A 15,907-nucleotide genomic window follows, 5' to 3' on the forward strand; every position below is an offset into this window, starting at 1 on the left:
CACTCGGAACCATTCCGATGTCCAAACATAGGCTTCCAATATATCGATCTTTACGTCTCGACCATTCTGAGACTCCTCGTCATGTCCATGATCAAATCCGGGACTCCGAACTACCTTCGGTACATCAAAACACAAAAACTCATAATACCGATCGTCACCGAACGTTAAGCATGCGGACCCCACGGGTTCAAGAACTATGTAGACATGACCGAGACTCACTTCCGGTCAATAACCAACAGCGGAACCTGGATGCTCATATTGGTTCCTACATATTCTAAGAAGATCTTTATCGGTCAAACCGCATAACGGTATACGTTGTTCCCTTTGTCATCGGTATGTTACTTGCCCGAGATTCAATCGTCGGTATCTCAATGCCTAGTTCAATCTCATTACCGGCAAGTCTCTTTACTCGTTCCGTAATGCTACATCCTGTAACTAACTCATTAGCTACATTGCTTGCAAGGCTTATAGTGATGTACATTACCGAGAGGGCCCAGAGATACCTCTCCGACAATCGGAGTGACAAATCCTAATCTCGATCTAAGCCAACTCAACAAGTACCATCGGAGACACCTGTAGAGCACCTTTATAATCACCCAGTTATGTTGTGATGTTTTGTAGCACACAAAGTGTTCCTCCGGTATTCTGGAGTTGCATGATCTCATAGTCATAGGAACATGTATAGTTATGGGGAAAGCAATAGCAACAAACTAAATGATCATCGTGCTAAGCTAACGGATGGATCAAGTCAATCACATCATTCTCTAATGATGTGATCCCGTTAATCAAATGATAACTCATGTCTATGGTTAGGAAACATAACCATGTTTGATTCAACGAGCTAGTTGATGTCTACTACACAACCTTTTTCTTGTAGATGTTGTTGGGCCTCCAAGTGCAGAGGTTTGTAGGAGAGTAGGAAATTTCCCTCAAGTGGATGACCTAAGGTTTATCAATCCGTGGGAGGCGTAGGATGAAGATTGTCTCTCTCAAGCAACCCTGCAACCAAATAACAAAGAGTCTCTTGTGTCCCCAACACACCCAATACAATGGTAAACTGTATAGGTGCACTAGTTCGGCGAAGAGATGGGGATACAAGTGCAATATGGATAGTAGATAATGGTTTTTGTAATATGAAAAATATAAACACTGCAAGGTAGCAAGTGTTAAAAGTGAGCACAAACGGTTTTGCAATGCTAGGAAACAAGGCCTGGGGTTCATACTTTCACTAGTACAAGTTCTCTCAACAATAATAACATAATTAGATCATATAACTATCCCTCAACATGCAACAAAGAGTCACTCCAAAGTCACTAATAGCGGAGAACAAACGAAGAGATTATTGTAGGGTACGAAACCACCTCAAAGTTATCCTTTCTGATCGATCTATCACAGAGTTCGTACTAGAATAACACCTTAAGACACAAATAAACTAAAACCCTAATGTCACCTAGATACTCCAATGTCACCTCAAGTATCCGTGGGTTTGATTATACGATATGCATCACACAATCTCAGATTCATCTATTCAACCAACACAAAGAACTTTAAAGAGTGCCCCAAAGTTTCTACCGGAGAGTCAAGACGAAAACGTGTGCCAACCCCTATGCATAAGTTCACGAGGTCACGGAACTCGCAAGTTGATTACCAAAACATACATCAAGTGGATCACATGATATCCCATTGTCACCACAGATAAGCACGTGCAAGACATACATCAAGTGTTCTCAAATCCTTAAAGACTCGACCCGATAAGATAACTTCAAAGGGAAAACTCAAGTCATCACAAGAGAGTAGAGGGGGAGAAACATCATAGGATCTAACTATAATAGCAAAGATCGCGATACATCAAGATCGTGCCGACTCAAGAACACGAGAGAGAGAGAGAGAGAGAGAGATCAAACACATAGCTACTGGTACATACCCTCAGCCTCGAGGGTGAACTACTCCCTCCTCATCATGGAGAGTGCCGGGATGATGAAGATGGCCACCGGAGAGGGATTCCCCCCTCCGGCAGGGTGCCAGAACGGGTCTAGATTGGTTTTCGGTGGCTACGGAGGCTTCTGGCGATGAAACTCCCGATCTATTCTGCTCCTCGATGTTTTTAGGGTATATGGACATATATAGGCGAAAGAAGTCGGTCAGGGGAGCCATGAGGGGCCCACGAGGGTGGGGGCGCGCCCAGGGGGGTAGGGCGTGCCTCCCTGCCTCGTGGCTTCCTCGAAGCTTCCCTGACGTCTACTCCAAGTCTCCTGGATTGCTTCAGTTCCAAAAATAACTCTCCCGAAGGTTTCATATTCCGTTTGGACTCCGTTTGATATTCCTTTTCTTCGAAACACTGAAATAGGCAAGAAAACAACAATTTGGGCTGGGCCTCTAGTTAATAGGTTAGTCCCAAAAATAATATAAAAGTGTTTAGTAAAGCCCATAAACATCTAAAACAGATAATATAATAGCATGAATACTTCATAAATTATAGATACGTTGGAGACGTATCTGCATCCCCAAGATTAATTCCTACTCGTCCTCGAGTAGGTAAATGATAAAAGAAATAATTTATGAAGTGTGAATGCTAGCAGGTGCACAAGTTTGATCAATGATAATTTCAATCACCTTTTCTAGCATCATTATATATCATAACAGTAGTTCAACTCATAAAACTTCTCATGATCAAGTAACAAGTTATTCACATGTTAAAGTATAGATCATAAACTTTCTTGAAAACTAACAAACTGTGTTATTAGTTGATACGTCTCCGTCGTATCTATAATTTTTGATTGTTCCATGCCAATATTCTACAACTTTCATATACTTTTGGCAACTTTTTATACAATTTTTGGGACTAACATATTGATCCAGTGCCCAGTGCCAGTTCCTGTCTGTTGTATGTTTCTGGTTTCGCAGAATATCCATATCAAACGGAGTCCAAACGGGATAAAAACGGACAGAGATACTTTTTGGAATATTTGGAAAATTCCAGAAGAAAAATCCACACGAGATGGTGCCCGAGGTGGTCACGAGGCAGGGGGCACGCCTGCCCCCCTGGGCGCGCCCCCTACCCTCGTGAGCCACCCGTAAGGCGGTTGACGCTCTTCTTTGGCCGCAAGAAAGCTAATTTTCGGAAAAAAAATCACGGCGAAGGTTTCAGGCCAATCGGAGTTACGTATCTCCATATATACACGAAACGGTGAAACAGAGCCAGGGGAGAACGGAGAAACAGAGAGAGACAGAGAGACAGATCCAATCTCGGAGGGGCTCTCGCCCCTCCCACGCCATGGGAGCCAAGGACCAGAGGGGAAACCCTTCTCCCATCTAGGGAGGAGGTCAAGGAAGAAGAAGAAGAAGAAGGGGGCCCCTCCCCCCTTGCTTCCGGTGGCGCCGGAGTGCCACCGGGGGCCATCATCATCACTGTCATCTTCACCAACAACTTCACCGCCTTCACCACCAACCCTTCCCGCCTCTATGCAGCGGTGTAACCTCTCTCTTACTCGCTGTAATCTCTACTTAAACATGGTGCTCAACGCTATATATTATTTCCCTATGATGTATGGCTATCCTATGATGTTTGAGTAGATCTGTTTTGTCCTAATGGCTATTTGATGATCAAGATTGGTTTGAGTTGCATGTTTTATTATTGGTGCTGTCCTATGGGTCTCTCCGTGTCACGCAAGCGTGAGGGATTCCCGCTGTAGGGTGTTGCAATATGTTTATGATTTGATTATGGTGGGTGGCGTGAGTGAACAGAAGCATAGACCCGAGTAAGTAGGTTGTTTGCATATGGGATAAAGAGGACTTGATGCTTTAATGCTATGGTTGGGTTTTACCTTAATGAATCTTTAGTAGTTGCGGATGCTTGCTAGAGTTCCAATCATAAGTGCATATGATCCAAGTAGAGAAAGTATGTTAGCTTATGCCTCTCCCTCATATAAAATTGTAATAATGATTACCGGTCTAGTTATCGATTGCCTAGGGACAAATAACTTTCTCGTAACAACAAACTCTCTACTAAACCTAACTTAGTTGTGTCTTTATCTAAACAACCCCTACTTTTTATTTACTTGCTCTTTATTATCTTGCAAACCTATCCAACAACACCTACAAAGTACTTCTAGTTTCATACTTGTTCTAGGTAAAGCGAACATCAAGCGTGATTAGAGTTGTATCGGTGGTTGATAGAACTTGAGGGAATATTTGTTCCGCCTTTAGCTCCTTGCTGGGTTCGACACTCTTACTTATCGAAAACTGTTGTGATCCCCTATACTTGTGGGTTATCAAGACCTTGTTATGGCGCCATTGCTGGGGAGCAATAGCGTGGGGTGAATATTCTCATGTGTGCTTGTTTGCTTTATCACTAAGTAATTTTTATTTGTTGTTCTTAGTTGTTCTCTATCTTTAGTTATGGATATGGAACACGAAATACCAAAAAAAATTAGGTGTACTTGCTACTCATGGAGATGAGGAACCTCCTAAAACCCTCGATGCTCAATATGTGAAAAATATTATGTACCACTTTGATAATCCTGAGAAAACCACATTCAATCTGGTAATGGGAGTAACGTTGGATCAACGTGAATACTTTAGGGATTATCGCTTGACACAAAAAGGGAAACTATTATGGGATCAAATTTATATATTGAAGTGGTATGCTCGGCAAGTATGCCTGAATTATGATATTACTTGTTGCTCTAGGATGAAGGCTCCACACCTTCCCTTTTCATGTGAATTTAATGATAATGAAACCTTGGCTTCTTATGCTAGAGGTATATATGATTACTATCATGTGGATCAAATAGAAGAATTTGTTGCTTTTAAGGGTGCTTATGAAATTGAATCTTTGTTTGAAAAGAATGAAGCTTATGATGATGATGTTTATAGGCCTGAAAATTTAGCTATCTTAAAATATTGCTATGATAATTATGAATATAATTCCTATATTAATGCGCTTATTGAGAAAGTCTCCGCTGTCGAAGAAGAGACTAATATTTTGCAGGAATCTATGGAAGAAGAAGTTGATGAAACTGTGAGCTCATTAGATGAAAAAGATGATGAGGAGAGCGAAGGACAAAAGGAGGAAGAGCGGATTGATCACCCGTGCCCACCTTCTAATGAGAGTAACTCTTCAACTCATACATTGCTTAATTCCCCTTCGTGCTTACCGAAGGATGATTGCTATGATGACTGTTATGATCCCTTGGATTCTTTTGAAATATCCCTTTTTGATGATGCTTGTGGCCAAGATGCCAATATGAATTATGCTTATGGAGATGAACTTGCTATAGTTCCTTATGTTAAAAATGAAATTGTTGCTATTGCACCCACACATGATAGTCCTATTATCTTTTTGAATTCTCCAAACTACACAATATCGGAGGAATTTGCCCTTATTAAGGATTATATTGATGGGTTGCCTTTTACTACTACACATGATGATTTTGATAGGTATAATATGCATGTGCTTTCTTCTCCTACTTGCAATTATTATGAGAGAGGAACTATATCTCCACCTCTCTATGTTTCCAATATGATAAAATTGCAAGAAACTGTTTATACTATGCATTGGCCTTTACTATGTGTGCATGAATTGTTCTTTTATGACATGCCGATGCATAGGAAGAGAGTTAGACTTCGTTGTTACATGATATATGTTACTTTGTGCTCATTACTAAATTACAAATCATTGTTAATTAAAATTGGCTTTCATATACCTTGGGATCCGGGTGGATCCATTACTTGAACACTATATGCCTAGCTTAATGGCTTTAAAGAAAGCGCTGCCAGGGAGACAACCCGGAAGTTTTAGAGAGTCATTTATTTCTGTTGAGTGCTTTCATATAGTTTAAAAACAACAAAAATAAAGAGGGGAACCCAAAACTTTTTCGTAAAGAAAAGTGAAAGTGAGAGAGAGACGAGCATTGTGAAAGTGGGGGACGTCCTTGAACTTTGTTCATGCCCATGGGAACTTTGTGAATCTTAATTACAGAAAATTTTCAATAAAAATAATTATCCCATTGTACAATTCCATTGTATTATAGTAATAATGTGCCAAGGTTTGCCTTTAGGATGTTTACATTTGCTTGATGGTTTGTACGGTGCAGGACAGAAACTTTTGCTGTAGTGCACGATTTTACATTTTTATCTGGAACGTCAAATGGTTCTGATTCTTTTTGCACTTTCTTACTATGCAAATTTTTTATTTTTCCTAATTTTGGTAGAATTGTTCAAGTATCATAAGTATGGTTAATGTTCAGATTATTACAGACTGTTCTGTTTTAGACAGATTCTGTTTTTGATGCATAGTTTGCTTGTTTTGATGAAACTATCAATTTATATTAGTGGATTAAGCCACGAAAAAGTTCTATTACAGTAGACACAATGCAAAAACAAAATATGAATTGGTTTGCAACAGTACTTAGAGTAGTGATTTGCTTTATTATACTAACGGATCTTACCGAGTTTTCTGTTGAAGTTTTGTGTGGATGAAGTGTTCGATGATTGAGAAGGTTTCGATGTGAGAAGAAGGAAGAGAGGCAAGAGCTCAAGCTTGGGGATGCCCGAGGCACCCCAAGTAAATATTCAAGTTGAATCAAGCATCTAAGCTTGGGGATGCTGGGAAGGCATCCCCTCTTTCTTCAACAAGTATCAATATGTTTTCGGATTCATTTCGTTCATGCGATATGTGCAATCTTGGAGCGTCTTTTGCATTTAGTTTTCATTTTTATTTTATGCACCATGCTGGTATGAGATAGTCCTTGGTTTATTTATAAAATTCTCATTGCACTTCACTTATATCTTTTGAGTATAGCTTTATAGAATGCTTCATGTGCTTCACTTATATCATTTGGAGTTTGGATTGCCTGTTTCTCTTTACATAGACAACCGCCATTTGTAGAATGCTTTTTTGCTTCACTTATATTTGTTAGAGCGTGGGCATAGCTTTTTTAGAAAGAATTAAACTCTCTTGATTCACTTATATCTATTTAGAGAGACGACAGGAATTGGTCATTCACATGGTTAGTCATAAAATCCTACATAAAACTTGTAGATCACTGAATATGATATGTTTGATTCCTTGCAATAGTTTTGCGATATAAAGATGGTGATTTTGGGGTCATGCTAGTGGGTGGTTGTGAATTGTAGAAATACTTGTGTTGAGGTTTGTGATTCCCGTAGCATGCATGTATGGTGAACCGTTATGTAACGAAGTTGGAGCATGAGGTATTTATTGATTATATTCCTTATGAGTGGCGGTCGGGGACGAGCGTTGGTCTTTTCCTACCAATCTATCCCTCTAGGAGCATGCGCGTAGTACTTTGTTTCGATGACTAATAGATTTTTGCAATAAGTATGTGAGTTCTTTATGACTAATGTTGAGTCCATGGATTATACGCACTCTCACCCTTCCACCATTGTTAGCCTCTCTAGTACCGCGCAGCTTTTGCCGGTATCGTAAACCCACCATATACCTTCCTCAAAATAGCCACCATACCTACCTATCATGGCATTTCCATAGCCATTCCGAGATATATTGCCATGCAACTTTCATCATCATCATATACATGACTTGAGCATTCATTGTCATATTGCTTTGCATGATCGTAAGATAGCTAGCATGATGTTTTCATGGCTTGTCCGTTTTTTGATGTCATTGCTATGCTAGATCATTGCACATCCTGGTACACCGCCGGAGGCATTCATATAGAGTCATATCTTTGTTCTAGATATCGAGTTGTAATATTGAGTTGTAAGTAAATAAAAGTGTGATGATCATCATTATTACAACATTGTCCCATGTGAGGTTATCAAAATAAAAGTGGCCAAAGAAGCCCCCCCCCCAAAAAGAGAGAGAGAGAGAGGCCAAAGAAGCCTACCCAAAAAAAGAGAGAGAAAAAGAGAGAAGGGGCAATGTTACTATCCTTTTTACCACACTTGTGCTTCAGAGTAGCACCATGTTCTTCATATAGTGAGTCTCTTGAGTTATCACTTTCATATACTAGTGAGAATTTTCATTATAGAACTTGGCTTGTATATTCCAATGATGGGCTTCCTCAAATGCCCTATGTCTTCATGAGCAAGCAAGTTGGATGCACACCCACTTAGTTTCAGTTAGAGCTTTCATATACTTATAGCTCTAGTGCATCCGTTGCATGGCAATCCCTACTCACTCACATTGATATCTATTGATGGGCATCTCCATAGCCCGTTGATACGCCTAGTTGATGTGAGACTATCTTCTCCTTTTTTGTCTTCTCCACACCCACCATTCTATTCCACCCATAGTGCTATGTCCATGGCTCACGCTCATGTATTGCGTGAAAGTTGAAAAGGTTTGAGAACGTCAAAAGTATGAAACAATTGCTTGGCTTGTCATCGGGGTTGTGCATGATGTGAGTATTTTGTGTGAAGAAGATGGAGCATAGCCAGACTATATGATTTTGTTGGGATAACTTTCTTTGGCCATGTTATTTTGAAAAGACATGATTGCTTTATTAGTAGGCTTAAAGTATTATTGTTTTTATGTCAAATGATAGACTACTGCTTTGAATCACTCGTATCTTAATATTCATGCCATGATTAAATATGTGATCAAGATTATGCTAGGTAGCATTCCACATCAAAAATTATCTTTTTTATCATTTACCTACTCGAGGACGAGCAGGAATTAAGCTTGGGGATGCTGATACGTCCCCGTCGTATCTATAATTTTTGATTGTTCCATGCCAATATTCTACAACTTTCATATACTTTTGGCAACTTTTTATACAATTTTTGGGACTAACATATTGATCCAGTGCCCAGTGCCAGTTCCTGTCTGTTGCATGTTTCTGGTTTCGCAGAATATCCATATCAAACGGAGTCCAAACGGGATAAAAACGGACGGAGATACTTTTTGGAATATTTGGAAAATTCTGGAAGAAAAATCCACGCGAGATGGTGCCCGAGATGGTCACGAGGCAGGGGGCACGCCTGCCCCCTTGGGCGCGCCCCCTACCCTCGTGAGCCACCCGTAAGGCAGTTGACGCTCTTCTTTGGCCGCAAGAAAGCTAATTTTCGGAGAGAAAAAAATCACGGCAAAGGTTTCAGGCCAATCAGAGTTACGTATCTCCATATATACACGAAACGGTGAAACAGAGCCAGGGGAGAACGCAGAAACAGAGAGGGACAGAGAGACAGATCCAATCTCGGAGGGGCTCTCGCCCCTCCCACGCCATGGGAGCCAAGGACCAGAGGGGAAACCCTTCTCCCATCTAGGGAGGAGGTCAAGGAAGAAGAAGAATAAGGGGCCCCTCTCCCCCTTGCTTCCGGTGGCGCCGGAGTGCCACCGGGGGCCATCATCATCACCGTCATCTTCACCAACAACTTCACCGCCTTCACCACGAACTCTTCCCCCCTCTATGCAGCGGTGTAACCTCTCTCTTACCCGCTGTAATCTCTACTTAAACATGGTGCTCAACGCTATATATTATTTCCCTATGATGTATGGCTATCCTATGATGTTTGAGTAGATCCGTTTTGTCCTAATGGCTATTTGATGATCAAGATTGGTTTGAGTTGCATGTTTTATTATTGGTGCTGTCCTATGGTGCTCTCCGCGTCGCTCAAGCATGAGGGATTCCCGCTGTAGGGTGTTGCAATATGTTTATGATTTGCTTATGGTGGGTGGCGTGAGTGAACTGAAGCACAGACCCGAGTAAGTAGGTTGTTTGCGTATGGGATAAAGAGGACTTGATGCTTTAATGCTATGGTTGGTTTTACCTTAATGAATCTTTAGTAGTTGCGGATGCTTGCTAGAGTTCCAATCATAAGTGCATATGATCCAAGTAGAGAATGGATGTTAGCTTATGCCTCTCCCTCATATAAAATTGTAATAATGATTACCGGTCTAGTTATCGATTTCCTAGGGACAAATAACTTTCTCGTAACAACAAACTCTCTACTAAACCTAACTTAGTTGTGTATTTATCTAAACAACCCCTACTTTTTATTTACCTGCTCTTTATTATCTTGCAAACCTATCCAATAACACCTACAAAGTACTTCTAGTTTCATACTTGTTCTAGGTAAAGCGAACATCAAGCGTGCGTAGAGTTGTATCGGTGGTCGATAGAACTTGAGGGAATATTTGTTTTGCCTTTAGCTCCTCGTTAGATTCGACACTCTTACTTATCGAAAACTGTTGCGATCCCCTAAACTTGTGGGTTATCATTAGTCATCAAACAATTACAATTCATCTTATTTTCAGGAAGTGTCTATGTCAGAGCTTTGATTTGGCAAAGTTCACATACTCAACTATCATTTAGTCTTTCACTATTGCTAATACTCACGTGATATTTATTGGTTCAAAGTTTTAATCAGACACAGAGAAAGATAGGTGCTTATAGATTCGCCTCCCAACCTTTTACCTCAAGGGTAATGTCAACAATAATAGTTCATGATGCTTTACATCCAATTGGATATATATATCAGGATCTTTCCAACACAATGCGCTTGCCAAACGATAAAATGTAAAAAAAGAAAAGGTGAAGATCACCACGACTCTTGCATAAGGTATAAGACAAGAATAAAATATAGGCCCTTCGCAGAGGGAAGCAGAGGTTGTCATGCGCTTTTATAGTTGGATGCACAAAATCTTAGTGTGACAGAACGTCACTTTATATTGCCACTTGTGATAGGGACCTTTATTATGTAGTCCGTCGCTTTTATTACTTCCACACCACAAGATCGTATAAAGCTTATTTTCTCCATACTAATAGATCATACATATTTAGAGAGCAATTTTTATTGTATGCCCGATGACAACTTACTTGAAGGATCTTACTCAATCCATAGGTAGGTATGGTGGACTCTCATGGCAATACTGGTTGAAGGGATGTTTGGAAGCACAAGTAGTATCTCTACTTGGTGCAAATAATTTGGCTAGCATGAGGGGGAAAGGCAAGCTCAACATGTTGGATGATCCATGACAATATACTTTATTTCAGATATAAGAAAACATAACCCATTACGTTGTCTTCATTGTCAAACATCAACCTTTTAACATGTAATATTTTAATTAGTGCTCACAATTACAAAATATGTCCAGGATAGTATATTTATATGTGAAATCTCTCTTCCTTCAATATTATTTCATGAATTGTTCAAGTGACCAATACAATGCTTGCTAACCTTCAATAAATTTACCACCTCTACTTCTTATATGTGAAGTCATTACTCCCCATGGAATAAGCATATGAAACATATAAAATTTCAGATTTATTATATTCAATTCATTCAACCATTTACTCATAGGATATATGTGAAGCACGTGAATGAATAACAAACTACTCCGAAAGATATAAGTGAAGATCAATGAGTAGTTAAATAATTATTTAGCTATGTGAAGACTCTCCCATTTAATAATTTCAGATCTTGATATTTTATTCAAACAACAAGCAAAACAAAATAAAATGACATTCTAAGAATAGCAAACATCACGTGAAGAAGCAAAAACTTAGGATCAACCGATACTAACCGATAGTTGCCGAAGAAGAAAGGTGGGATGCCAACCGGGGCATCCCCAAGCTTAGACGCTTGAGACTTCTTGAAATATTATCTTGGGATGCCTTGGGCATCCCCAATATTGAGCTTTTGTGTCTCCTTAATTCCTCTCATATCACGGTCTCCCTAAATCTCAAAAGCTTCATCCACACAAAACTCAACAAGGACTCGTGAGATAAGTTAGTATAAACCAATGCAAAAACCTTATCATACTCTTCTGTAGAAAATGACTAAAATTATTAATCAACATTGCATACTAAATTCTTCCGCATATTTAATAGTCCTATCCTCAAATAGAATCATTAAACAAGCAAACATATGCAAACAATGCAAACATAACAGCAATCTGCCTAAACAGGACAGTCTGTGAAGAATGCAGCAAGATCAATACTTCCCTAGCTCCAAAAATTATGAAAGAAAATTCCCACTGTAGTAAATTTATCATATCTTATTATTCAAAAGTTTTCAACATTTATCACATTCTGAATTTTCTAGGGAATTTTTGCAACAGCGGTAAACTTTCTGTTTTCAAACAGCAACATGAAGACTTGTAAAATAGGTATAGTAAAGGCCATAAATGCCACTTTTATTGAAATAAAAGATTAAAAACATTTTTCTAAATAACATCAAGCAAATCCTAACAAAATAAATTGACGCTCCAAGCAAAACACATATCACGTGGTGAATAAAAATATAGCTCCAAGTAAAGTTACCGATGAACGAAGACAAAAGAGGGGATGCCTTCCGGGCATCCCCAAGCTTAGGTTCTTGGTTGTCCTTGAATATTACCTTGGGTTTCCTTGGGCATCCCCAAGATTAGTCTCTTGCCACTCCTTATTCCATAGTCCATCGAATCTTTACCCAAAACTTGAAAACTTCACAACACAAAACTTAACAGAAAACTCGTGAGCTCCGTTAGTAAAAGAAAACAAACCACCACTTCAAGGTACTGTAATGAACTAATTATTTATTTATATTGGTGTTAAACCTACTGTATTCCAACTTTCCTATGGTTCATAAACTATATTACTAGCCATAGATTCATCAAAATAAGCAAACAACACACGAAAAACAGAATCTGTCAAAAACAGAACAGTCTGTAGTAATCTGTAGGTTTAGAATACTTATGGAACCCAAAAAAATTCTAAAATAAATTTATGGATGTTAGGAGTTATCTATTAATCATCTCCAAAAATAATTAACTAAATATCACTCTTCAGTAAAAAATGGCAGCAATTCTCGTGAGCGCTAAAGTTTCTGTTTTTTACAGCAAGATCAAAAAGACTTTCCCCAAGTCTTCCCAACGGTTCTACTTGGCACAAACACTAATTAAACACAAAAAACACAACCAAAACATAGGCTAGATAAATATTTATTAGTAAATAGGAATAAAAATAAAATTGGGTTGCCTCCCAACAAGCGCTATTGTTTAACGCCCCTAGCTAGGCATGATGATTTCAATGATGTTCACATAAAAGATAAGAATTGAAACATAAAGAGAGCATCATGAAGAATATGACTAGCACATTTAAGTCTAACCCACTTCCTATGCGTAGGGATTTTGTGAGCAAACAACTTGTGGGAACAATAATCAACTAGCATAGGAAAGTAAAACAAGAAAATCTTCAAGATTTTCAACACATAGAGAGGAAACTTGATATTATTGCAACTCCTACAAGCATATATTCCTCCCTAATAGTAATTTTTAGTAGCATCATGAATGAATTAAACAATATAACCAGCACCTAAAGCATTCTTTTCATGATCTACAAGCATAGAAATTTTATTACTCTCCACATAAGCAAAATTCTTCTCATTTGAAATAGTGGGAGTATCATAAGAAACTAGAATACTACAAATTGTTTCCACATTAAAAGAGTAATGTTCAGAAAAATGGTAATCATAATCATGACAAGGTTTATAAATATAATCATCACTACTTTTTATAGCAGAAGTATCATCACAATAATTTTCATAAGTAGCAACTTTGTTCTCATCATAATCGATTGAAACCTCTTCCAAGATAGTGGAAGAGGTTACTAAATAAAGTCATGACCTCTGCAAATCCACTTTCATAATTTTCAAAGTAAGATTCAACATCCTCCAAAATAGTGGGATCATTACTTCCTAAAGTTGACACTCTTCCAAACCCACTTTCATCAATATAACCATCATACATAGGAGGCATGCTGTCATCGTAATAAATTTGCTCATCAAAACTTGGGATACTACAAATATCATCTTCATTAAACACAGCATCCCCAAGCTTGGGACAAACATTAATTGTAGCAAATACATTCTCAAAAATGTCATTCTCATCAAACATAGCATCCCCAAGCTTGGGCCTTTTCATATCATAAGCATAATCACTCTCATAATTAATATTATGGATAGCACCAATAGTATAACAATTATCATCATCACAATGAGTAATAGGAGCAACATTATTTGGGAGGGATACATTTTTACCTTTGCTTCTCCGTCTTTTCTTTTTCTTCTTCACATCATGTGTGGGTTTTATCCTCTTTTCGGAGCTCCTTATTAATGAGATTGGTTGAATAGGAGGCTCCTCCTCGTTACCTGATTCATCATAAGAAATAATAGGAGAATATTGGGAAGTCTCTTCCCTTTCATTAGTATTCTCTTCATATTCTATTTGTTTTCTCGTCTTTATGTAATTGGCAATATAAGGATTTTGCAATTCACCGCACAATACATAAAAATTTCTTCTAGATCAAAATCAAGAAATCTATCAAGATTAAATATTGGAATACCCTCAGTTATATGTTTCATTTCTTCATACCCCAAAAGAAGACTAAGCTCTTTATGATGCTCAAGGGTAATCAAGTTATCACAATTTTTGGACACGATTTGATCATGAAACAAATGGCATTGGAGCTTTATATGACCATGTTCATTGCAAAGTTCACAAGGATGGCGATAAATATTGAATCTTTCAGCACAATCATCTAGCCTTTCTTGCAACCATTTAGTTTCCAAATACTTATGCCTCTTGCAAAATCTATCTTCCCTATTTGGTTTCTGCATGCAAGCTCTATGTATTCCACAAAAGTTGACATGCTTACAAGAGACATTTTCATCATGAGTAGTGCAATCATCATTAGTACTATGGATATTCAAAGAGTTCATACTAATAAAACTGCAATCATGCTCATCATTCAAATATTTAGTGCCAAACATTCTAATGCATTCTTGTTTGTGACGCCCCCGATTCAATCGTACACTAATCATACACGCAAACGTGTATGATCAAGATCAGGGACTCACGGGAAGATATCACAACACAACTCTACAAATAAAATAAGTCATACAAGCATCATATTACAAGACAGGGGCCTCGAGGGCTCGAATACAAGAGCTCGATCATAGACGAGTCAGCGAAAGCAACAATATCTGAGTACAGACATAAGTTAAATAAGTTGCCATAAGATGGCTAGCACAAACTGGGATACAGATCGAAAGAGGCGCATGCCTCCTGCCTGGGATCCTCCTAAACTACTCCTGATCATCGTCAGTGGCCTGCACTTAGTAGTAGGCACCTCTAGTGTAGTAGGAGTCGTCGTCGACGGTGGCACCTAGCTCCTGGACTCCATTGTCTGGTCGCAACCATCGGTTATAGAAAGGGGGAAAAGGGGGAGCAAAGCAACCGTGAGTACTCATCCAAAGTACTCGCAAGCAAGGAGCTACACTACATATGTATGCATTGGTATCAAAATGGAAAAGGGGTAGAATATGTGGACTGAACTGCAGAATGCCGGAATATGAGGGGGATAGCTAGTCCTATCGAAGGCTGCGGTTCTGGCAACCTCCATCCTGCAACATGTAGAAGAGACTAGATGGTAAGTTCACCAAGTATCATCGCATAGCATAATCCTATCCAGTGATCCTCCCCTCGTCGCCCTGTGAGAGAGCGATCACCGGGTTGTATCTGGTACTTGGAAGGCTGTATTTTATTAAGTATCCGGTTCTAGTTGTCATAAGGTCAAGGTACAACTCCGGGCCGTCCTTTTACCGAGGGACATGTCTATTCGAATAGATAAACTTCCCTGCAAGGGTGCACCACATTTCCCAACATGCTCGATCCCCTTTGGCCGGACACACTTTTCTGGGTCAAGTCCGGCCTCGAAAGATCAACACGTCGCAGCCCTACCTAGGCACAACAGAGTGGTCAGCACACCGGTCTAAATCCTATGGCGCAGGGGTCTGGGCCCATCGCCCATTGCACACCTGCACGTTGCGAGGGTGGCCGGAAGCAGACCTAGCCCCCTTAATACAAGAGCAGGCTTACGGTCCAATCCGGCACGCGCTGCTCAGTCGCTGATGTCATGAAGGCTTCGGCTGATACCACGAC

This window comes from Triticum urartu, chromosome 7A (assembly GCF_056163025.1).
Source record: "Triticum urartu cultivar PI428250 chromosome 7A, HENAU_Tu73, whole genome shotgun sequence".
In the NCBI taxonomy this organism is placed as follows: domain Eukaryota; kingdom Viridiplantae; phylum Streptophyta; class Magnoliopsida; order Poales; family Poaceae; genus Triticum; species Triticum urartu.